Source organism: Arachis hypogaea, chromosome 5, assembly GCF_003086295.3.
Source record: "Arachis hypogaea cultivar Tifrunner chromosome 5, arahy.Tifrunner.gnm2.J5K5, whole genome shotgun sequence".
In the NCBI taxonomy this organism is placed as follows: domain Eukaryota; kingdom Viridiplantae; phylum Streptophyta; class Magnoliopsida; order Fabales; family Fabaceae; genus Arachis; species Arachis hypogaea.
This window is the reverse complement of record NC_092040.1, coordinates 68,931,641-68,954,993: the sequence shown is the minus strand read 5'-3', so window position 1 is coordinate 68,954,993 and position 23,353 is coordinate 68,931,641. Positions and strand designations below refer to the sequence as shown.

The 23,353-nt window shown below is 42.3% G+C and overlaps 1 non-coding gene across 1 annotated transcript; it reads left to right on the top strand.

Annotated features, from left to right (window-relative positions):
* Positions 1-22,792: 22,792 nt before the first annotated feature.
* On the top strand, positions 22,793-22,896 carry LOC112804263 (small nucleolar RNA R71). The gene has a single exon (XR_003202879.1). It is a non-coding gene; the product is annotated as a small nucleolar RNA R71 (small nucleolar RNA).
* Positions 22,897-23,353: the final 457 nt, after the last annotated feature.

Sequence of the window (23,353 nt, the reverse complement as noted above, 5' to 3'; positions counted from 1 at the left end):
ACTCGGACAGTTCCACCGCCCATTGTAGTATTCGTCCTGCCAGGTTTGTTTTTTGCAGGATGTGTCTCATGGGTTAGTTTGTCCGGACTTTGATGGTGTGGGCTTGAAAGTAGGGACGGAGCCTCCGAGCTGTGAACACTAGGGCGTAGGCGAATTTTTCTATTTCTGATAGTTTAATTCGGCCCCTTGTAGTGCCTTGCTTACAAAGTATATGGGGTGTTGTCCTTGGTATTTTCTCGTATTAACGCTGAAGCGACTGCTCGATTCCAACCGAGAGGTATAGTACGAGTTCTTCTTCTTTAAAGGTCGGGTTAGGACTGGTGGCTGCCCGAGGAATTCCTTGAATTCTTGAAAGGCTTTTTCGCACTCCGGGGTCCATGAGAAGGGTTTCCTTTCTTTAGGAGTGAGTAGAGAGGTAGTGATTTTATCGCTGATCCTGCCAAGAATCTTGATAGGGCGGCTAGCCTTCCATTCAGTTGTTGTACTTCTTTGACACACGTCGGGCTCTTCATATTGAGTATCGCTTGGCATTTGTCCGGGTTCGCTTTGATGCCCCTTTGAGTCAGCATGAAGCCTAAGAACTTTCCGGCTTCTGCGGCGAAGGTACACTTTGTCGGGTTAAGTCTCATGTTGTGTTTTCTGAGGGTGCCGAAGACACTGGTGAGGTCGGTCAGCAAGTTTCTGTCTTCTTGTGTCTTTACTAGCATGTCGTCGACGTACACCTCCAGCTGTAGTCCGATGTGCTCTGAGAACACTTTGTTCATTAGCCTCTGGTAGGTTGCCCCTGCGTTCTTCAGCCCGAAGGGCATCACTACGTAGCAGTAGTTTGCCTTTGGGGTTATGAACGAGGTCTTTTCTTGGTCGGGTCCGTACATCGGGATTTGATTGTATCCCGAGTATGCGTCCATGAAGGAGAGATATCTGTAGCCTGAGGCTGCGTCTACTAAGGCGTCGATGTTTGGTAGTGGATATGGGTCTTTGGGGCAGGCTTTGTTGAGATCCGTGTAATCGACGCACATCCTCCATTTTCCGTTGGGCTTTTTTACCAAGACCACATTTGCGAGCCATAGGGGGTATTTTACTTCCCTAATGAACCCTGCATCTAGCAGTGCTTGTACTTGTTCTTCTATTGCTTGCATGCGCTCGGGTCCGAGCTTTCCGGCGTCTTTGTTGGATAGGTCGGGATCCCGGGTAAACTGATAGCTTATGGCACATCAGGTCGGGACTTATGCCTGGCATGTCGGAGGCTTTCCAGGCGAAGAGGTCGGAATTCTCCCTTAAGAGGGTTGTGAGTTCCTCTTTTAGGCCCGCTTCGAGGTTTGCTCCTATGTTTGTTATTTTTTCAGGTGTGTTCCCGATCTGGATTTTTTCGGTTTCTCCCTCTGGTTGTGGCCGAAGATCTTCTCGGGATTGAACTCGTCCGAGTTCTATTGTGTTGACCTCTTTCCCTTTTAGGCTCAGGCTTTCGTTGTAGCATCGCCGCGCTAGTTTTTGGTCGCCTTTTAGGGTAGCGATTCCTTTTGTGGTAGGGAACTTCATACAGAGGTGTGGGGTCGAGACTATAGCTGCCAGTCTGTTTAGGGTTGGTCGCCCAATGAGGGCATTGTATGCTGAAGTGACGTCGACTATAATGTAGTCGATGCTTAATGTTTTAGATTGCTCGCCTCTTCCAAAGGTAGTGTGTAGCGAGATGTATCCTAGGGATGGATCGGGGTATCTCCTAGCCCAAATAGGTCGGTGGGATAGGCCTTTAGTTCTTTTTCCTCAAGTCCGAGCTTGTCGAAGGCCGTTTTGAACAGGATGTCTGCTGAGCTTCCCTGGTCAATCAGGGTTCGATGTAGGTTGGCGTTTGCTAGGATAATGGTGATTACCATGGGATCGTCGTGCCCGGGTATTATCCCTTGAGCATCTTCTCGGGTAAATGAGATGGTAGGTAATTCAGGCAGGGGACTATCTTCTCGGACGTGATAGACTTCTTTGAGGTGTCTTTTTCGCGAGGATCTGGATGTTCCTCCGCCTGCAAAACCTCCATTTATCATGTGAACGTGTCTTTCAGGGTTCGCGGGGTTTGTTCGGCCCGATCTTCGTTGTCTCCCCGCCTTCTCTTCCTGGTCTCTTCTCCTTTCTCTGCTATGTATCTGTCGAGTTTTCCTTCTCTGGCTAGTTTTTTTATAACATTTTTTAGGTCGTAGCAGTCGTTAGTAGAATGACCGTAGAGTTTGTGATATTCACAGTATTCGGACCGATCTCTCCCTGCCCTCTTGTGTTTTAGCGGTCGGGGCGGTGGGATCTTTTCGGTGTGGCATACTTCTCTGTAGATGTCTACCAGGGAGACTCAGAGGGGGGTGTAGCTGTGGTACTTCCGTGGCTTGTCCGAGTTGGGTTCTTCTTTCTTCCTCTGTTCCCGATCTCGATCTCGGGGTGGGTAGGTTGATTCCTTCCTAGAAGAGTCTCTTAGCTGGGAGGTTTCCTCCATGTTGATATATTTTTCTGCCCGCTCCTGCACCTCGTATAGGGAGGTCGGGTATCGTTTGGATAGGGATTGGCTAAACGGTCCCTCTTTTAGGCCGTTTGCTAGTCCCATGATGGCTGCTTCAGTGGGCAAGTGTTGTATGTCCAGGCAGGCTTTGTTGAATCGCTCCATGTATTCTCGAAGAGTTTCTTGGTTACCTTGTTTGATCCCGAGTAGACTGGGGGCATGTTTTGTCTTGTCCTTTTGAATAGAGAACCTTGTTAGGAATTTTTTGGTTAGGTCTTCGAAGCTGGTGATTGATCTTGGTGGCAGGTTGTCGAACCACTTCATGGCTGACTTGGTGAGAGTGGTGGGGAAGGCTTTGCACCGAATCGCGTCGGAGGCGTCGACTAGGTACATTCTGCTTCTGAAGTTGCTGAGGTGGTGACTTGGATCGGTGGTGCCGTCGTAGAGATCCATATCGGGTGGTTTGACGTTTCGTGGTACCTTCTCCTTCATGATCTCTTGCGTGAAGGGATCATGGTTGCCTTCGGGGGTGGTGCCGCGTTCTGTCCGGTCTTTCAGGTTGGCCTCTATTTTCCGCAGCTTTTCTTCTAATTCTCTGTGCTTTCGAGTCTCCCTTCTCAGATCTTGTTCGGTTTCTTTCTGCTTTTTTATGTCCTCTTCGAGTTGTTTCAGCCGCTTTTGTTGTGCCCGGACTGCTTCTAGAATTTCCGAGCTCTTCTCTTTTTCGGAAATTTGTGGATCTTTGTTTGGGAGTGATGTCTTTGGGCGATTCTGTTTGTTTCCTCCTGGAGTGCGTGGTGATAGAGGGCTGTCCGGTCGTTCTCCGGTGTCAATTTCATCCTCTTGTTCAGATGCAGCGTGATCATTGTTGAGAGGGTCGTCCGCCATGGTAGGGGAATGACTTCCAGGTCCCCGGCAACGGCGCCAATGTTCCGAGGGTTACCTGAAACGTGTAGCTCGGTCGTCTGGAGAGGCCCGAGGTGGGGGTTCAGGGACCCGAGCTTGATATGCGGAGCGGTTGGTGGTTGTACCTGCAATGACACTCCGATGCTTAAGTTAGCATGGGTCCAAGCAGATATGTGTAGAATATGGAATCAATGCCATACCTGGGTGCTCCAGTGTATTTATAGTAGTTGGCCGTGATCTTCCCTGGATAAGATATTCTTATCTTATCTTATCTTTGGAGTTTTATCCCTATCTTTGTGGAACCGCCTTTTCTAGGCCTTTTCGGCCTTTAGGTTTTGGGCTGCGTTCCTTTTGATGGGCCTTCCTTGCTTTTTTTGCCCGAGGTCCGACCTGTACGTGTGAGCCTTAGGGCGAGGTCGGACCTCTTACGAATTGCCGAGTTGGAGGAGCTCGGTCAGGGTATGAACAATAGGTGAGAATGATGATGAGTGTCACGGATCATCACATTCATCAAAGTTAAGTATAACGTATATCTTGGAATAAGGATAGAAGAGAATTGAATAGAAAGTAATAATAATTGTATTGAAAATTGAGGTACAGCAGAGCTCCGCACCCTTAATCTATGGTGTGCAGAAACTCCACTGTTGAAAATACATAAGTAAAAGGTTCAGGCATGGCCGAATGGCCAGCCCCCTAAAACGTTATCAATAGCATCTTAAGATGAAGAATAATACAAAACTGAGACCAAAGATGTAACGTGGTCAAAAGATGACTAATACACTAGTAAAAAGTCTTATTTATACTAAACTAGCTACTAGGGTTTACATGAGTAAGTAATTGATGCATAAATCCACTTCCGGGGCCCACTTGGTGTATGCTTGGGCTGAGCTTGATCTATCCACGAGCTGAGGCTTTTCTTGGAGTTGAACTCCAAGTTATAACGTGTTTTGGGCGTTCAACTCCGGATCATGACGTTTTTCTGGCGTTTAACTCCAGACAGCAGCATGTACTTGGCGTTCAATGCCAAGTTACATCGTCCATTTCCGAATAAAGTATGGACTATTATATATTGCTGGAAAGCTCTGGATGTCTACTTTTCAACACCATTGAGAACGCGCCAAGTGGAGTTCTGTAACTCCAGAAAATCCATTTCGAGTGCAGGGAGGTCGGATTCCAACAGCATCAGCAGTCCTTTTGTCAGCCTTTTTCAGAGTTTTGCTCAAGTCCCGCAATTTCAGCCAGAAATTACCTGAAATCACAGAAAAACACACAAACTCATAGTAAAGTCCAGAAATGTGAATTTAACATAAAAACTAATGAAAACATCCCTAAAAGTAGCTTGAACTTACTAAAAACTACCTAAAAACAATGCCAAAAAGCGTATAAATTATCCGCTCATCACAACACCAAACTTAAATTGTTGCTTGTCCCCAAGCAACTGAAAATCAAATAGGATAAAAATAAGAGAATATACTATAAATTCCAGAATATCAATGAATATTAATTATAATTAGATGAGCGGGACTTGTAGCTTTTTGCTTCTGAACAGTTTTGGCATCTCACTTTTTCCTTTGAAGTTTAGAATGATTGGCTTCTCTAGGAACTTAAAATTTTGGATAGTGTTATTGATTCTCCTAGTTAAGCATGTTGATTCTTGAACACAGCTACTTATGAGTCTTGGCTGTGGCCCTAAGCATTTTGTTTTCCAGTATTACCACCGGATACACAAATGCCACAGACACATGACTGGGTGAACCTTTTCAGATTGTGACTCAGCTTTGCTAGAGTCCCCAGTTAGAGGTGTCCAGAGCTCTTAAGCACACTCTTTTGCTTTGGATCACGACTTTAACCACTCAGTCTCAAGCTTTTCACTTGGACCATCATGACTGGTGCGCGAAATTGTGAACAATACTTTTCACAACTCTCATAATCCCCAGTAATGGCTCCAACAACGTGGTAGCTCAATACCATGGCATTACACAACTTCGCACAACTAACCAGCAAGTGCACTGGGTCGTCCAAGTAATAAACCTTACGCGAGTAAGGGTCGATCCCACGGAGATTGTTAGTATTGAAGCAAGCTATGGTCATCTTGTAAATCTTAGTCAGGCAAACTCAAGTAGTAATGGTGATGAACGAAAATAACACAAAGGTAAAGATAGAGATACTTATGTAATTCATTGGTAGGAACTTCAGATAAGCACATGAAGATGCCTTCCCTTCCGTCTCTCTGCTCTCCTACTGTCTTCATCCAATCCTTCTTACTCCTTTCCATGGCAAGCTTAAGCAAGGGTTTCACCGTTGTCAGTGGCTACCTCCCATCCTCTCAGTGAAAGCGATTGCATATGCTCTGTCACAGCATAGCAGAATTCATCTGTCGGTTCTCAATCAGGCCGGAATAGAATCCAGTGATTCTTTTACGTCTGTCACTAACGCCCCGCCCTCAGGAGTTTGAAGCACGTCACAGTCATTCAGTCATTGAATCCTACTCAGAATACCACAGACAAGGTTAGACCTTCCGGATTCTCTTGAATGCTGCCATCAGTTCTCGCCTATACCACGAAGACTCTGATCTCACGGAATGGTTGGCTCGTTTGTCAGGCGAGCACTCGGTTGTCAGGCGATCAACCATGCATCGTGCAATCAGGAATCCAAGAGATATTCACTATGGCCTTAGTTGCTTGTAGAACAAGAGTGGTTGTCAGTCACTTTGTTCATGGGTGAGAATGGTGATGATTCGTGACAATCATCACCTTCATCAAGTTGAAGAACAAATGATATCTTGGACAAAGAACAAGCGGAATTGAATGGAAGAACAATAGTAATTGCATTAACACTCGAGGTACAGCAGAGCTCCACACCTTAATCTATGGTGTGTAGAAACTCCACCGTTGAAAATACATAAGCATGAGGTCTAGGCATGGCCGAATGGCCAGCCTCCCAATGATCTAAGATAGCATACAAAATGAAGATAGCTACCAAAGTCTTCTAATACAATAGTAAAAGGTCCTACTTATAAGAACTAGTAACCTAAGGTGTACAGAAATGAGTAAATGACATAAAAATCAACTTCCGGGCCCACTTGGTGTGTGCTTGGGCTGAGCAATGAAGCAAATTTCGTGCAGAGACTCCTCTTGGAGTTAAACGCCAGCTTTAGTGCCAGTTTGGGCGTTTAACTCCCATTTGGGTGCCAGTTCCAGCGTTTAACGCTGGGATTTCTTGAGGTGACTTTGAACGCCGGTTTGGGCCATCAAATCTTGGGAAAAATATGAACTATCATATATTGCTGGAAAGCCCAGGATGTCTACTTTCCAACGCCGTTGAGAGCGCGCCAATTGGGCTTCTGTAGCTCCAGAAAATCCACTTCGAGTGCAGGGAGGTCAGAATCCAACAGCATCTGCAGTCTTTTTTGGTCTCTGAATCAGATTTTTGCTCAGGTCCGTCAATTTCAGCCAGAAAATACCTGAAATCACAGAAAAACACACAAACTCATAGTAAAGTCCAGAAAAGTGAATTTTAGCTAAAAACTAATAAAAATATACTAAACACTAACTAGATCATAACAAAAACATACTAAAAACAATGCCAAAAAGTATACAAATTATCCGCTCATCAATGACACAAGCACATGGTTAGGGACAGCTTGATTTAGCCGCTTAGGCCTGGATTTGATTTCCTTAGGCCCTCCTATCCATTGATGCTCAAAGCCTTGGATCCTTTTTTACCCTTGCCTTTTGGTTTTAAGGGCTATTGGCTTTTTCTGCTTGCTTTTTCTTTTTCTTTCTATTTTTTTTCGCCATTTTTTTTCGCAAGCTTTTTGCTTTTTCACTGCTTTTTCTTGCTTCAAGAATCAACTTCATGATTTTTTAGATCATCAATAACATTTCTCTTTGTTCATCATTCTTTCAAGAGCCAACAGTTTTAACATTCATAAACAACAAGATAAAAAATATGCACTGTTCAAGCATTAATTCAGAAAACAAAAAGTATTGTCACCACATCAATATATTTAAATTAAATTTAAGGATAAATTCGAAATTCATGTACTTCTTGTTCTTTTGAATTAAAACATTTTTCATTTAAGAGAGGTGAAGGATTAATGGATTTTATTCATAGCTTTAAGATGTGGTTACTACATACTAATGATCATGAAGTAGAGACACAAAACATAGATAAATACAACAGTAAAAACCGAAGAGCAGAAAGAAATAAGAACAAGGAATGAATCCACCTTTAGTGGCGTCTTCTTCTTGAAGGACCAACAATGTCCTTAAGCTCTTCTATGTCCCTTCCTTGCCTTTGTTTCTCCTCCCTCATTGCTCTTTGATCTTCTCTTATTTCATGGAGAATGATGGAATGCTCATGATGTTCCACCCTTAATTGTTCAACATTGTGGCTCAAATCTTCTAAGGAAGTGTTGAGTTGTTCCCAATAGTTGTTGGGAGGAAAGTGCATCCCTTGAGGCATCTTAGGGATTTCTTGATGATGAGCTTCCTCATGTATCTCTTGATAACCGTGAAGGGTCTCTCTTGCTTGCTCCATCCTCTTCTTGGTGATGGGCTTATCCTCTTCAATGGAGATGTCTCCTTCTATGATAACTCCAGCTGAGTAACATAGATGGCAAATAAGGTGAGGAAAAGTGATGAGCGGATAATTTATACGCTTTTTGGCATTGTTTTTAGTATGTTTTTAGTATGATCTAGTTAGTTTTTAGTGTATTTTTATTAGTTTTTAGTTAAAATTCACTTTTCTGGACTTTACTATGAGTTTGTGTGTTTTTCTGTGATTTCAGGTATTTTCTGGCTGAAATTGAGAGTCCTGAGCAAAAATCTGATTCCGAGACCAAAAAGGACTGCAGATGCTGTTGGATTCTGACCTCCCTGCACTCGAAGTAGCTTTTCTGGAGCTACAGAAGCCCAATTGACGCGCTCTCAACGGCGTTGAAAAGTAGACATCCTGGGCTTTCCAGCAATATATGATAGTCCATACTTTGCCGAAGATTTGATGGCCCAAACCGGCGTGGCAAATCAGCCTCAGAAATTCCAGCGTTTAACGCTGGAACTGGCATAAAACTTGGAGTTAAACGCCCAAACTGGCATAAAAGCTGGCGTTTAACTCCAGAAAAGGTCTCTACATGAAAATGCTTCATTGCTCAGCCCAAACACACACCAAGTGGACCCAGAAGTGGATTTTTATGTCATTTTACTCATTTCTATATACCCTAGGCTACTAGTTTACTATTAATAGGATCTTTTGACATTGTATCAGTACCGCATGACACTTTACACGTTTCTTTGTGTACCTTCCACAGCATGAGTCTCTAAACCCCATGGTTGGGGGTGAGGAGCTCTGCTGTGTCTTGATGGATTAATGCAATTACTACTGTTTCTCATTCAATCATGCTTGCTTCCATTCTAAGATACTACTTGCTCTTAAATCGGATGAATGTGATGATCCGTGACAATCATCATCATTCTCAACTATGAACGTGTGCCTGACAACCACTTCCGTTCTACCTTAGATTAAGTAGATATCTCTTGGATTCTTTAACCGGAATCTTCGTGGTATAAGCTAGAACTGATGGCGGCATTCAAGATAATCCGGAAGGTCTAAACCTTGTCTGTGGTATTCTGAGTAGGATTCAATGACTGAATGACTGTGACGAGCTTCAAACTCCTGAAGGCGGGGCGTTAGTGACAGACGCAAAAGAATCACTGGATTCTATTCCGGCCTGATTGAGAACCGACAGATGGATAGCCGTGCCGTGACAGGGTGCGTTGGACATTTCCACTGAGAGGATGGGAGGTAGCCACTGACAACGGTGAAACCCTTGCATACAGCTTGCCATGGAAGGAGCCTTGCGTGCTTGAAGAAGAAGACAGTAGGAAAGCAGAGATTCAGAAGATGGAGCATCTCCAAAACCTCAACCTATTCTCCATTACTGCAAAACAAGTACTTAATTCATGTTCTTTTGCTTTTCACAATCAATCCTGATAATTTCTGATATCCTGACTAATATTTACAAGATAACCATAGCTTGCTTCAAGCCGACAATCTCCGTAGGATCGACCTTTACTCACGTAAGGTATTACTTGGACGACCCAGTGCACTTGCTGGTTAGTTGTGCGGGATTGCAAAAGTGTGATTGCAATTTCGTGCACCAAGTTTTTGGCACCGTTGCCGGGGATTGTTCGAGTTTGGACAACTGACGGCTTATCTTGTTGCTTAGATTAGGACTGTTTTATTTTTGTTGGTTTAGAGTCTTTTAGTTGAGTCTAGTTTCACATTTTAAGTTTGGTGTTAATTGCATGCTTTTGTTTTTTTTTTCTTTTAATTTCCGATTTTACATGTTGTTAGTTCCTTTTTGATTCATAAAAATTCTAAGTTTGGTGTCCTCTTTGTGTTTTTCCCTTAAAGATTTTCGAAAATTAGTGTTTGATTTTCTAAAAGTTTTAAGTTTGGTGTCAATTTGTTGTTTTTCTCTTTCCTCTTTTCAAAAATCAAATCTTTTTCATAAAAATTTTTCAATCATATCTTTTTAATTGCTCTTTTCAAAATCTTTTTAATTGACTAATTGATTCAGTTCTCAATTTGCTTTGATTTTATTTTCTTTTTAATTTTCGAATTTTTATTTTATTTTTTTTACTTTATTTTATTTTTTTCGTTTAATTCAAAAAAAAAAAGACAAAATTTATCTATTTGCAACCCACATCATTTCCCTTTATCCATTATGGACCTAAGTGGGATTTATCAGTCCAGAAGGACTCTGGGGTCATATGCTAACCCCATTACAGCTGCATATGGGAGTAGCATTTGTACACCTCCCATCAAAGCAAGCAGCTTTGAGCTAAATCCTCAACTCATTATCATAGTGCAGCAAAATTGCCAGTATTCCGGTCTTCCACAGGAAGAGCCTACTGAGTTTCTGGCACAGTTCTTACAAATTGCTGACACAGTACATGATAAAGAGGTGGATCAGGATGTCTACAGACTATTACTGTTTCCATTTGCTGTAAAAGATCAAGCTAAGAGGTGGTTGAATAACCAACCTACAGTAAGCATAAAGACATGGAAACAGTTATCAGACAAATTTCTGAATCACTTTTACCCTCCAAAGAGGATGACACAGCTAAGGCTGGACATCCAAGGCTTTAAACAAGAGGATAATGAATCCCTTTATAATGCATGGGAGAGGTATAGAGGTATGCTAAGAAAATGCCCCTCTGAAATGTTTTCAGAGTGGGTACAGTTAGACATCTTCTACTATGGGCTCACAGAAAAAGCTCAGATGTCTTTAGACCACTCAGCTGGAGGATCTATCCACATGAGGAAGACAATTGAAGAAGCTCAAGACCTTATAGACACTGTTGCTAGAAATCAATATTTGTACTCTAGCAATGAGTTCTCTCCAAAAGAGGAAGTCATGACAATAGTCACTGACCCTAACCCTCAAGAACAGATGATTGAGCTTAATCAACAATTGCTCCTGATGACAGAACAGTTAGCAGAATTTAAAGAGATGCTCCATGAAACTAAAGTTGCTAACAAGAACATAGAACTGCAGCTGAATCAAGCAAAACAGCAAATATCTAAACAGATAACAGAGGAATGTCAAGCAGTTCAACTGAGGAGTGGGAAGACACTGAATAACACTGCTCAAAGTAGCAAAAAGCCAAACAATGAACAATTGACAGGGGATAACCAAACCACTATTCAAAATCCCTCTGAGGACAGTAAGAGCCCAGAGAGGAATGTTATTGGCGTTCAAACGCCAGAGAGGGAAGGAAAACTGGCGTTAAACGCCCATTCCTTGCCCAGTTCTGGCGTTCAAACGCCAGAAAAGGGGGAAAAGTTGGCGTTAAACGCCCATTTTCCACCCAATCTTGGCGTTCAGACGCCAAGGGAGGATCAGACACCTGAGAGTGCTGACAGTAATCCCTCTAAAAAGGCTTCTTCAACCACTTCTGTAATGAATAAACCTGCAGCATCTAAGGTTGAAGAATATAAAGCCAAGATGCCTTATCCTCAAAAACTCCGCCAAGCGGAATAGGATAAGCAATTTGCCCGCTTTGTAGACTATCTAAGGACTCTTGAAATAAAGATTCCGTTTGCAGAGGCACTTGAGCAAATACCTTCTTATGCTAAGTTCATGAAAGAAATCTTAAGTCATAAGAAGGATTGGAGAGAAACTGAAAAAGTGTTTCTCACTGAAGAATGCAGTGCAGTCATTCTGAAAAGCTTACCAGAAAAGCTTCAAGATCCAGGAAGCTTTATGATACCATGCACATTAGAAGGTGCCTGCACCAAGACAGCCCTATGTGATCTTGGAGCAAGCATCAATCTAATCCCTGCATCCACTATCAGAAAGCTTGGGTTGACTAGAGACGTCAAACCAACCCGGATATGCCTCCAACTTGCTGATGGCTCCATTAAATATCCATCAGGCATAATAGAGGACATGATTGTCAAGGTTGGGCCATTTGCCTTTCCAACTGATTTTGTGGTGCTGGAAATGGAAGAGCACAAGAGTGCAACTCTCATTCTAGGAAGACCTTTCCTAGCAACTGGACGAACTCTCATTGATGTACAAAAAGGGGAAGTAACCTTGAGAGTCAATGAGGATGAGTTCAAGTTGAATGCTGTAAAAGCTATGCAGCATCCAGACACACCAAATGACTGCATGGGCGCTGACATTATTGACTCTCTGGTAGAAGAGATCAATATGACTGAAAGCCTAGAATCAGAGCTTGAGGACATCTTCAAAGATGCTCAACCTGATCAAGAAGAATCAGTGGAAACAAAGGGATTTTCGAAAATTCCTCAGGAGGAGGATAAGCCTCCCAAACCTGAACTCAAACCACTACCACCATCCCTGAAGCATGCGGTTCTGGGAGAGGGTGACACGTTTCCAGTGATTATAAGCTCTGCTTTAAATCCACAGGAAGAGGAAGCACTGATTCAAGTGCTAAGGACACACAAGACAGCTCTTGGGTGGTCCATAAGTGATCTCAAGGGCATTAGTCCAGCTAGATGCATGCACAAGATCCTGTTGGAGGATAATGCCAAACCAGTGGTCCAACCACAAAGGAGGCTAAATCCAGCCATGAAGGAGGTGGTGCAGAAAGAGGTCACTAAATTACTAGAGGCTGGGATTATTTATCCTATTTCTGATAGCCCCTGGGTGAGCCCTGTCCAAGTTGTCCCCAAAAAGGGAGGCATGACAGTGGTTCATAATGAAAAAAATGAACTGGTTCCTACAAGAACAGTCACAGGATGGCGTATGTGTATTGACTACAGAAGGCTCAATACAGCCACCAGAAAGGATCATTTTCCTTTACCATTCATAGACCAAATGCTAGAAAGACTAGCTGGTCATGATTATTACTGCTTTTTGGATGGCTATTCAGGCTACAACCAAATTGCAGTAGACCCTCAGGACCAAGAGAAAACAGCATTTACTTGCCCTTCTGGCGTGTTTGCCTACAGAAGGATGCCTTTTGGTCTGTGCAATGCACCTGTAACCTTTCAAAGGTGCATGCTCTCTATCTTCTCAGATATGGTAGAGAAATTTCTGGAAGTCTTCATGGATGACTTCTCAGTATATGGAGACTCATTCAGCTCCTGTCTTAATCACCTAGCACTTGTCCTGAAAAGGTGCCAAGAGACTAACCTGGTTTTAAACTGGGAGAAATGTCACTTTATGGTGACTGAAGGAATTGTCCTTGGGCACAAAATTTCAAGCAAGGGAATAGAGGTGGATAAGGCAAAGGTAGAGGTAATTGAAAAATTACCACCACCTGCCAATATTAAGGCAATCAGAAGCTTTTTGGGGCATGCAGGATTCTACAGAAGGTTCATAAAGGATTTTTCGAAAATTGCAAAACCTTTGAGTAACCTGCTAGCTGCTGACACACCATTTGTGTTTGACACACAGTGTCTGCAGGCATTTGAGACCCTGAAAGCTAAGCTGGTCACAGCACCAGTCATCTCTGCACCAGATTGGACATTGCCATTTGAACTAATGTGTGATGCCAGTGACCATGCCATTGGTGCAGTGTTGGGACAGAGGCATAACAAGCTTCTGCACGTCATTTATTATGCCAGCCGTGTTCTAAATGACGCACAGAAGAATTACACAACCACAGAAAAAGAGTTACTTGCAGTGGTCTATGCCATTGACAAGTTTAGATCCTATCTAGTGGGATCCAAAGTGGTTGTGTACACTGACCATGCTGCTCTTAAATACTTACTCACAAAGCAGGATTCAAAACCCAGGCGTATAAGATGGGTGTTGCTTCTGCAAGAGTTTGATATAGAAATAAGAGACAGAAAAGGGACAGAAAACCAAGTAGCAGATCATCTGTCCCGAATAGAACCAGTAGCTGGGGCGTCCCTCCCTTCTACTGAGATCTCTGAGACTTTCCCAGATGAGCAACTCTTTGCCATTCAGGAAGCTCCATGGTTTGCAGATATTGCAAACTATAAAGCTGTGAGGTTCATACCCCAGGAGTACAGCAGAGTGCAAAGAAAGAAATTAATTTTAGATGCCAAGTACTACCTCTGGGATGAACCATATCTCTTTAAGAGATGTGCAGACGGAATGATACGCAGATGTGTACCCAGAGAAGAAGCACAAAGGATCCTATAGCACTGCCATGGATCACAGTATGGAGGACATTTTGGAAGTGAGCGAACAGCTACTAAAGTCCTCCAATGTGGCTTCTACTGGCCTACTCTCTATAAAGATTCCCGAGAGTTTGTGCGTAACTGTGACAGTTGCCAAGGAGCTGATAACTTGCCTCACGGATATGCCATGCCTCAACAAGGGATATTAGAGATAGAATTGTTTGATGTATGGGGAATTGACTTCATGGGGCCATTCCCACCATCATACTCAAACACTTACATTCTGGTGGCAGTGGACTATGTATCTAAGTGGGTAGAAGCTATTGCTACACCCACTAATGATACCAAGACCGTGCTAAAATTCCTCCAGAAACACATCTTCAACAGGTTTGGTGTTCCCAGAGTACTAATAAGTTACGGGGGCACTCATTTCTGCAATAGACAGCTATACTCTGCTATGGTTAGATATGGAATCAGCCACAAAGTGGCGACTCCGTATCATCCACAGACAAATGGGCAAGCTGAGGTCTCTAACAGAGAGCTAAAAAGAATCCTGGAATGGACTGTGATGGCCCGAAGAAAGGATTGGGAAAAGAGCTTGGATGATGCTCTGTGGGCATACAAAACAGCATTCAAGACTCCTATAGGAACCTCTCCATACCAACTGGTGTATGGGAAGGCCTGTCATCTGCCCGTGGAACTGGAACATAAAGCCTACTGGGCAACCAGATTCCTAAACATGGATGCCCAGTTAGCTGGTGAAAAAAGATTACTCCAGCTAAATGAGCTAGAGGAGTTCAGACTCAATGCCTTTGAAAATGCAAAAATTTATAAGGAAAAGGCAAAGAAATGGCATGACAAGAAGTTGTCAACCAGAGTCTTTGAGCCAGGACAAAAAGTTCTGCTCTTCAACTCTAGGCTCAGACTGTTTCCAGGAAAACTCAAATCCCGGTGGAGGGGTCCGTATGTGATTACAGGAGTGTCACCATATGGATATGTTGAGCTTCAGGATATTGATTCTGACAAAAAGTTCATTGTTAATTGACAGAGAATCAAGCATTATCTTGAAGGCAATTTTGAGCAGGAATGCTCAAAACTGAGACTTGAGTGATTCTCAGTAAAAGTCCAGCTAAAGACAGTAAAGAAGCGCTTGCTGGGAGGGAACCCAGTCATTAGGAGGTTATATGATTTGTTCATACAGAGGCAAGTATCAAAAATGAAGGAATTCACAAAGTTACAGAAGGATTCAGCTCAAAAAGCAGAGAAAAAGAGCTTACTGGCGAAAAAATGCCAGTAAGGGACATTTTGGGCGTTTAACGCCAGGAATGGTGCCATTTTGGGCGTTAAACGCCAGAATGGGCACCATTCTGGGCGTTTAACGCCAGGTGTGCAGCATCCTGGGCGTTTAGAAAAACGCCCAGTGATAAAGGAATTCTGGCGTTTAACGCCAGCCAGGGCACCTGGCTGGGCGTTAAACGCCCAAAAGGGGCATCAAATGGGCGTTAAACGCCAGAATGGGTGCCATTCTGGGCGTTTAACGCCAGAAAGGTGGGGGGACCACAATTTTGTTTTCAAATCAAATTTTTTCAAACTTTCCTTTTCTTACCCATATTTTTCCACAAAAACACACTTCAATCTCTCATCATTCACTTTCAAATTTTCAAAAATCTAAAATCCTTCTTCAAATCTCTCAAATCATTCCCTAATTTTGTTCAAAAAAATCACCCTTTTTTTTCAATTTCTTTCCATATCTTCTCAAATCTCCTTTCAAATTTCTTTTTTTTTTTTTTCGAAAACTCCCCTCCCCACCTTATAAATACACGTTTGGCTCCCTCTTTCCACCACACCATTCGAATTTCCTCTTCCTCTCTCTCTCTTCTTTCCTTTCTTTTGCTTGAGGACAAGCAAACCTCTAAGTTTGGTGTGCTTTTCCGTGATCACTAAGCCAAGACTCATCAAGATCATGGCTCCTAAGGGAAAACAAACCAATTTAAGAGGAAAGAAAGAGAATAATCCAAAGTATCTTTGGAATCAAGAGAAGTTCTTAACCAAAGAACATGAAGACCATTATCACAAAATAATGGGTCTGAGGTCAGTGATCCCGGAAGTAAAATTTGATCTGAAAGAGGATGAGTATCCGGGGATCCAAGAGCAAATTCGAAACAGAGGATGGGAAGTTCTAACCAATCCTGAAATAAAGGTTGGAAGGAACATGGTTCAGGAATTCTACTCAAATCTGTGGCTAACAGATAAGCAGAGAATGACTGGAACTGCTTACCATACCTACAAAACCATGGTCAGAGGGAAATTTATGTACTTCCATCTGGACAAAATAAGAGAAATCTTCAAACTACCTCAACTGCAAGATGATCCTGAATCCTTTAAAAGGAGGATGGTGAGAGCAGATAAAGGGTTGGATCAAGTTCTAGAGGACATATGCCTCCCTGGAACTAAGTGGATAACCAATTCAAAGGGTGTCCTAAACCAACTCAAGAGGGGAGACGTCAAACCAATTGCAAGAGGTTGGCTAGACTTTATTGGGCGTTCCATATTGCCCACTAGCAACCGTTCTGAGGTCACCATCAAGAGAGCAGTGATGATTCATTGCATTATGCTTGGAAAAGAAGTGGAGGTTCATCATGTGATTGCTTGTGAGATATACACAATTGCAAACAAGAATTCCACTGAAGCCAAATTGGCTTACCCAAGCTTGATCTCCTTGCTCTGTAAAGAGGCTGGGGTGAAGATGGGAGTAGATGAGTTCATACCCATTGAACACCCAATCACCAAGAAGTCAATGGAAGGACAAATGCAAGACAACTCTATCAAGAGGAGGGCGCAGGAATTCCTCTCTGAATTCCCAAGAATTGACTACTGGACCAGCCTAGAAGCATCTATCACCAAGTTGCAAGAGACTATGGAGCAACTGAAGGAAGAACAGCAGAATCAGAACTGCATGCTCTGCAAATTGCTGAAGGAACAAGAGAAGCAGGGGCGTGAGCTCCAAGAGTTGAAACGCCAAAAGCTCTCCTCTCAAGTTGAGGGAGCATCCACTTCTCAAAATCAAGGTTGTTGAGTCCTAACTCTGTGAGAACCTCTATCATTAGGAGCCTATTTTTTTTGCGTTATTTTTCTTTTGTTTTGTTTTCTATTTTTATTTTTTATTTTTTTTGTCTCATCTTATATTTATCTTTGAGTCTTGTTCTTAATTCATAATTAATAAAATTGAAATTTTATGCCTTAAAGATATGAATGTCCTATGAATCCATCACCTCTCTTAAATGAAAAATGCTTTAATCACAAAAGAACAAGAAATACAGGATTTCGAAATTTATCCTTGAAACTAGTTGAATTAGTTTGATGTGGTGACAATACTTTTTGTTTTCTGAATGAATGCTTGAACAGTGCATATGTCTTTTGAATTTGTTGTTTTGAGAATGTTAAAATTGTTGGCTCTTGAAAGAATGAGGAAAAAGAGAACTGTTATTGAGGATCTAAAAAAATCATTAGATTGATTCTTGAAGCAAGAAAAAGCAGTGGATACAAAAAAAAAAGAAATAAAAAAAATAAAATTTTCGAAAAAAAAGAGAAAAGAAGCAAAAAAAGAAAGAAATAAAGTTGTGATCCAAGGCAACAAGAGTGTGCTTAAGAACCCTGGACACCTCTAATTGGGGACTCTAGCAAAGCTGAGTTACAATCTGAAAGGGTTCACCCAATTATGTGTCTGTGGCATGTATGTATCCGGTGGTAATACTGGAAGACAGAGTGCTTTGGGCCACAGCCAAGACTCATACACTAGCTATGTTCAAGAATCATTATGCTTAACTAGGAGAATCAATAACACTATCTGAGTTCTGAGTTCTTATAGATGCCAATCATTCTGAACTTCAAAGGATAGAGTGAGATGCCAAAACTGTTCGGAGGCAAAAAGCTACTAGTCCCGCTCATCTAATTGGAGCTAAGTTTCCTTGATATTTTGGAGTCTATAGTATATTCTCTTCTTTTATCCTATTTTGATTTTCAGTTGCTTGGGGACAAGCAACAATTTAAGTTTGGTGTTGTGATGAGCGGATAATTTATACGCTTTTTGGCATTGTTTTTAGTATGTTTTTAGTATGATCTAGTTAGTTTTTAGTGTATTTTTATTCGTTTTTAGTTAAAATTCACTTTTCTGGACTTTACTATGAGTTTGTGTGTTTTTCTGTGATTTCAGGTATTTTCTGGCTGAAATTGAGGGTCCTGAGCAAAAATCTGATTCCGAGACCAAAAAGGACTGCAGATGCTGTTGGATTCTGACCTCCCTGCACTCGAAGTGGATTTTCTGGAGCTACAGAAGCCCAATTGGCGCGCTCTTAACGGTGTTGGAAAGTAGCCATCCTGGGCTTTCCAGCAATATATGATAGTCCATACTTTGCCCAAGATTTGATGGCCCAAACCGGCGTGGCAAATCAGCCTCAGAAATTCTAGCGTTTAACGCTGGAACTGGCATAAAACTTGGAGTTAAACGCCCAAACTGGCATAAAAGCTGGCGTTTAACTCCAGAAAAGATCTCTACACGAAAATGCTTCATTGCTCAGCCCAAACACACACCAAGTGGACCCAGAAGTGGATTTTTATGTCATTTTACTCATTTCTGTATACCCTAGGCTACTAGTTTACTATTAATAGGATCTTTTGACATTGTATCAGTACCTCATGACACTTTACACGTTTCTTTGTGTACCTTCCACAGCATGAGTCTCTAAACCCCATGGTTGGGGGTGAGGAGCTCTGCTGTGTCTTGATGGATTAATACAATTACTACTGTTTATCATTCAATCATGCTTGCTTCCATTCTAAGATACTACTTGTTCTTAAATCGGATGAATGTGATGATCCGTGACAATCATCATCATTCTCAACTATGAACGTGTGCCTGACAACCACCTCCGTTCTACCTTAGATTAAGTAGATATCTCTTGGATTCTTTAACCGGAATCTTCGTGGTATAAGCTAGAACTGATGGCGGCATTCAAGAGAATCCGGAAGGTCTAAACCTTGTCTGTGGTATTCTGAGTAGGATTCAATGACTGAATGACTGTGACGAGCTTCAAACTCCTGAAGGTGGGGCGTTAGTGACAGACGCAAAAGAATCACTGGATTCTATTCCGGCCTGATTGAGAACCGACAGATGGATAGCCGTGCCGTGACAGCGTGCGTTGAACATTTCCACTGAGAGGATGGGAGGTAGCCACTGACAACGGTGAAACCCTTGCATACAGCTTGCCATGGAAGGAGCCTTGCGTGCTTGAAGAAGAAGACAGTAGGAAAGCAGAGATTCAGAAGATGGAGCATCTCCAAAACCTCAACCTATTCTTCATTACTGCAAAACAAGTACTTAATTCATGTTCTTTTGCTTTTCACAATCAATCCTGATAATTTCTGATATCCTGACTAAGATTTACAAGATAACCATAGCTTGCTTCAAGCCGACAATCTCCGTGGGATCGACCCTTACTCACGTAAGGTATTACTTGGACGACCCAGTGCACTTGCTGGTTAGTTGTGCGGGATTGCAAAAGTGTGATTGCAATTTCGTGCACCAAAAAGCTAGCCTTGCCATGGTGGAGGACTTGTCGGCTATTTTGTAGATTTCATTGGAGATGACCTCATGAACTTCTACTTCCCCTCTAATCATGATGCTATGAATCATGATGGCCCGATCCACAGTAACTTCAGATCGGTTGCTAGTAGGAATGATGGAGCGTTGAATGAACTCCAACCATCCTCTAGCCACAGGCTTGAGGTCCAGTCTTCTTAGTTGAACTGGCTTGCCCTTGGAGTCTCTTTTCCATTGAGCTCCTTCCACACATATGTCCATTAGGACTTGGTCTAACCTTTGATTAAAGTTGTGAGATAATTCTTTGGATTTGGGTTCATACTTTGATCATGGTTCCTAGTGATCCATGCATTGGCATAGAACTCTTGAATCATTAAGATTCTGACTTGTTGCATGGGGTTGGTTAAGACTTCCCAACCTCCTCTTCGAATTTAATCTCGGATCTCCGGATACTCATTTTTATTGAGCTTGAAAGGGACCTCAGGGATCACCTTCTTCTTTGCCACAACATCATAGAAGTGGTCTTGATGGCTTTTGGAGATGAATCTTTCCATCTTCCATGACTCGGAGGTGGAAGCTTTTGTCTTCCCTTTTCCTTTTCTAGAGGATTCTCCGGCCTTAGGTGCCATTGATGGTAATGGAAAAACAAAAAGCTTATGCTTTTACCACACCAAACTTAAAAGATTGCTCGCCCTCAAGCAATAGAAGAAAGAAGAGAAGAAGAAGAAGAAGAGAATATGGTAGAGAGGGAGAGATGTAGGTTCGGCCAAGGGGAAGAAGAGGGGGGTTGTGTTGTGTGAAAATGAAGTAGAATGGATGGGTATATATAAGGAAAAGGGGGGTGTTTGTTCGGCCATTTAGGGTGGGAATGGGTGCGAAAATGGTTTTGAATTTTTAAAGGTAGGTGGGGTTTATGGGGAAGAGTGGATGCATGTGAGTGATGAAGGAGGTGATTGGGAAGAAGAATTGAGGTGATTGGTGAAGAGTGTTGGGAAGTGTGACATGGGGAATAGTCATCACAAAATAGGATTAGGAGGTAAGGTGGGAATATAGTAGGTGGGGATCCTGTGGGATCTACAGATCCTGAGGTGATCCTGTAGGGTCCACAGATCCTGAGGTGTCAAGGAATTCCATCCCTGCACCAAATAGGCATGTAAATTGCCTTTGCACACCATTCTGGCGTTTAAACGCCGTGTGGTGCACATTCTGGGCGTTCAACGCCCATGTAAAGCATGTTTCTGGTGTTGAACGCCAGTTTCATGCTTGTTACTGGCGTTCAGCGCCAGAATGATGCTCTGTTCTGGCGTTGAACGCCAACCAGATGCTTCTTACTGGCGTTGAACGCCAGCCTGTGCTTCCTCCAGGGTGTGATTTTTTTCTTCTGCTGTTTTTGATTCTGTTTTTAATTTTTATGATTTTTTCGTGACTCCTCATGATCATGTACCTAATAAAACATAAAATAACAATAAAATAAAAATTAGATAAATAAAATTGGGTTGCCTCCCAACAAGCGCTTCTTTAATGTCAATAGCTTGACAGTGGCTCTCATGGAGCCACAAAGGTGATCAGGTCAATATTGTATAGTCCCAACACCAAACTTCGAGTTTGACTATGGGGGCTTTTCTTGACTCTGAACTGAGAGAAGCTCTTCATGCTTACTCTCTTTTGTCACAGAGGGATGGCCTTGTGCCTTAAACACAAGGTAGTCCCCATTCAATTGAAGGACTAGTTCACCTCTGTTGACATCTATCACAGCTTCTGCTGTGGCTAGGAAAGGTCTTCCAAGGATGATGCATTCATCCTCTTCCTTCCTAGTGTCTAAGATTATGAAATCAGCAGGGATGTAAAGGCCTTCAACCTTTACTAACATGTCCTCCACTATTCCATAAGCTTGTCTCAATGACTTGTCTGCCAATTGTAATGAGAACAAGGCAGGTTGTACCTCAATAATTCCCAGCTTCTCCATTACAGAGAGTGGCATAAGATTTATCCCTGACCCCAGATCACATAGAGCCTTTTCAAAGGTCATGGTGCCTATGGTACAAGGTATTAAGAACTTGCCAGGATCTTGTTTCTTTTGAGGTAAAGTTTTCTGAATCCAGGTATCTAGTTTATTAATGAGCAAGGGAGGTTCACTTTCCCAAGTCTCATTACCAAACAACTTGGCATTCAGCTTCATGATAGCTCCTAAATATTGAGCAACTTGCTCTCCAGTCACATTTTCATCCTCTTCAGAGGAAGAATAGTCTTTAGAGCTCATGAATGGCAAAAGGAGATTTAATGGAATCTCTATGGTCTCTATATGAGCTTTAGATTCCTTTGGATCCTTAATAGGAAGCTCCTTCTTGCTTGAGAGACATCCCAGGAGGTCTTCCTCACTAGGATTTTTGTCCTCCTCCTCCCTTGTGCATTCGACCACATTGATCACATCAATGGCCTTGCACTCTCCTTTTGGATTCTCTTCTATATTGCTTGGGAGAATACTGGGAGGAGTTTCAATGACTTTCTTACTCAGCTGGCCCACTTGTGCCTCCAGATTTCTGATGGAGGATCTTGTTTCACTCATGAAACTGAAAGTGGCCTTTGACAGATCAGAGACTAGATTGGCTAAATTAGAAGTGTTTTGTTCAGAATTCTCTGTCTGTTGTTGAGAAGATGATGGATATGGCTTGCTATTGCTCAGCCTATTACGTCCACCATTGTTAAAGCCTTGTTGAGGCTTTTGTTGATCCTTCCATGAGAAATTTGGATGATTTCTCCATGATGAGTTATAGGTGTTTCCATAAGGTTCACCCATGTAATTAACCTCTGCCATGGTAGGGTTCTCAGGATCATAAGCTTCTTCAGAAGCTGCCTCTTTAGTACTGTTGGATGCATGTTGCCATCCATTCAGATTTTGAGAGATCATGTTGACCTGTTGAGTCAACATTTTGTTCTGAGCCAATATGGCATTCAGAGCATCAATTTCAAGAACTCATTTCTTCTGAGGTATCCTATTATTCACGGAATTCCTCTCAGAGGTGTACATGAATTGGTTGTTTGCAATCATGTCAATGAGTTCTTGAGCCTCTTCAGGCGTTTTCTTTAGGTGAATAGATCCACCTGCAGAATGGTCCAATGACATTTTCGAAAATTCAGATAGACCATAATAGAATATTTCTAATATGGTCCATTCTGAAAATATGTCAGATGGACATCTTTTAGTCAGCTGCTTGTATCTTTCCCAAGCTTCATAGAGGGATTCACCATCTTTTTGTTTGAAGGTTTAAACATCCACTCTTAGCTTGCTCAGCTTTTGAGGAGGAAAGAATTTATCCAAGAAGGCAGTGACCAGCTTATCCCAAGAGTCTAGGCTATCCTTAGGTTGTGAATCCAACCATATTCTAGCTCTGTCTCTTACAGCAAAAGGGAAAAGCATGAGTCTGTAGACTTCAGGATCAACTCCATTCGTCTTTACAGTCTCACAGATCTGCAAGAACTCAGTTAAAAACTGGTAAGAATCTTCAGATGGAAGTCCATAAAATTTGCAGTTTTGTTGCATTAAGGCAACTAGCTGAGGTTTCAGCTCAAAGTTATTGGCTCCAATGGCAGGAATGGAGATACTTCTTCCATCAAACTTGGACGTTGGCTTTGTGAAGTCACCAAGCATTCTCCTTGCATTATTATTATTTTCGGCTGCCATCTCCTTCTCTTGTTCTAATATTTCTGAAAGGTTACCTTTAGATTGTTGTAACTTAGCTTCT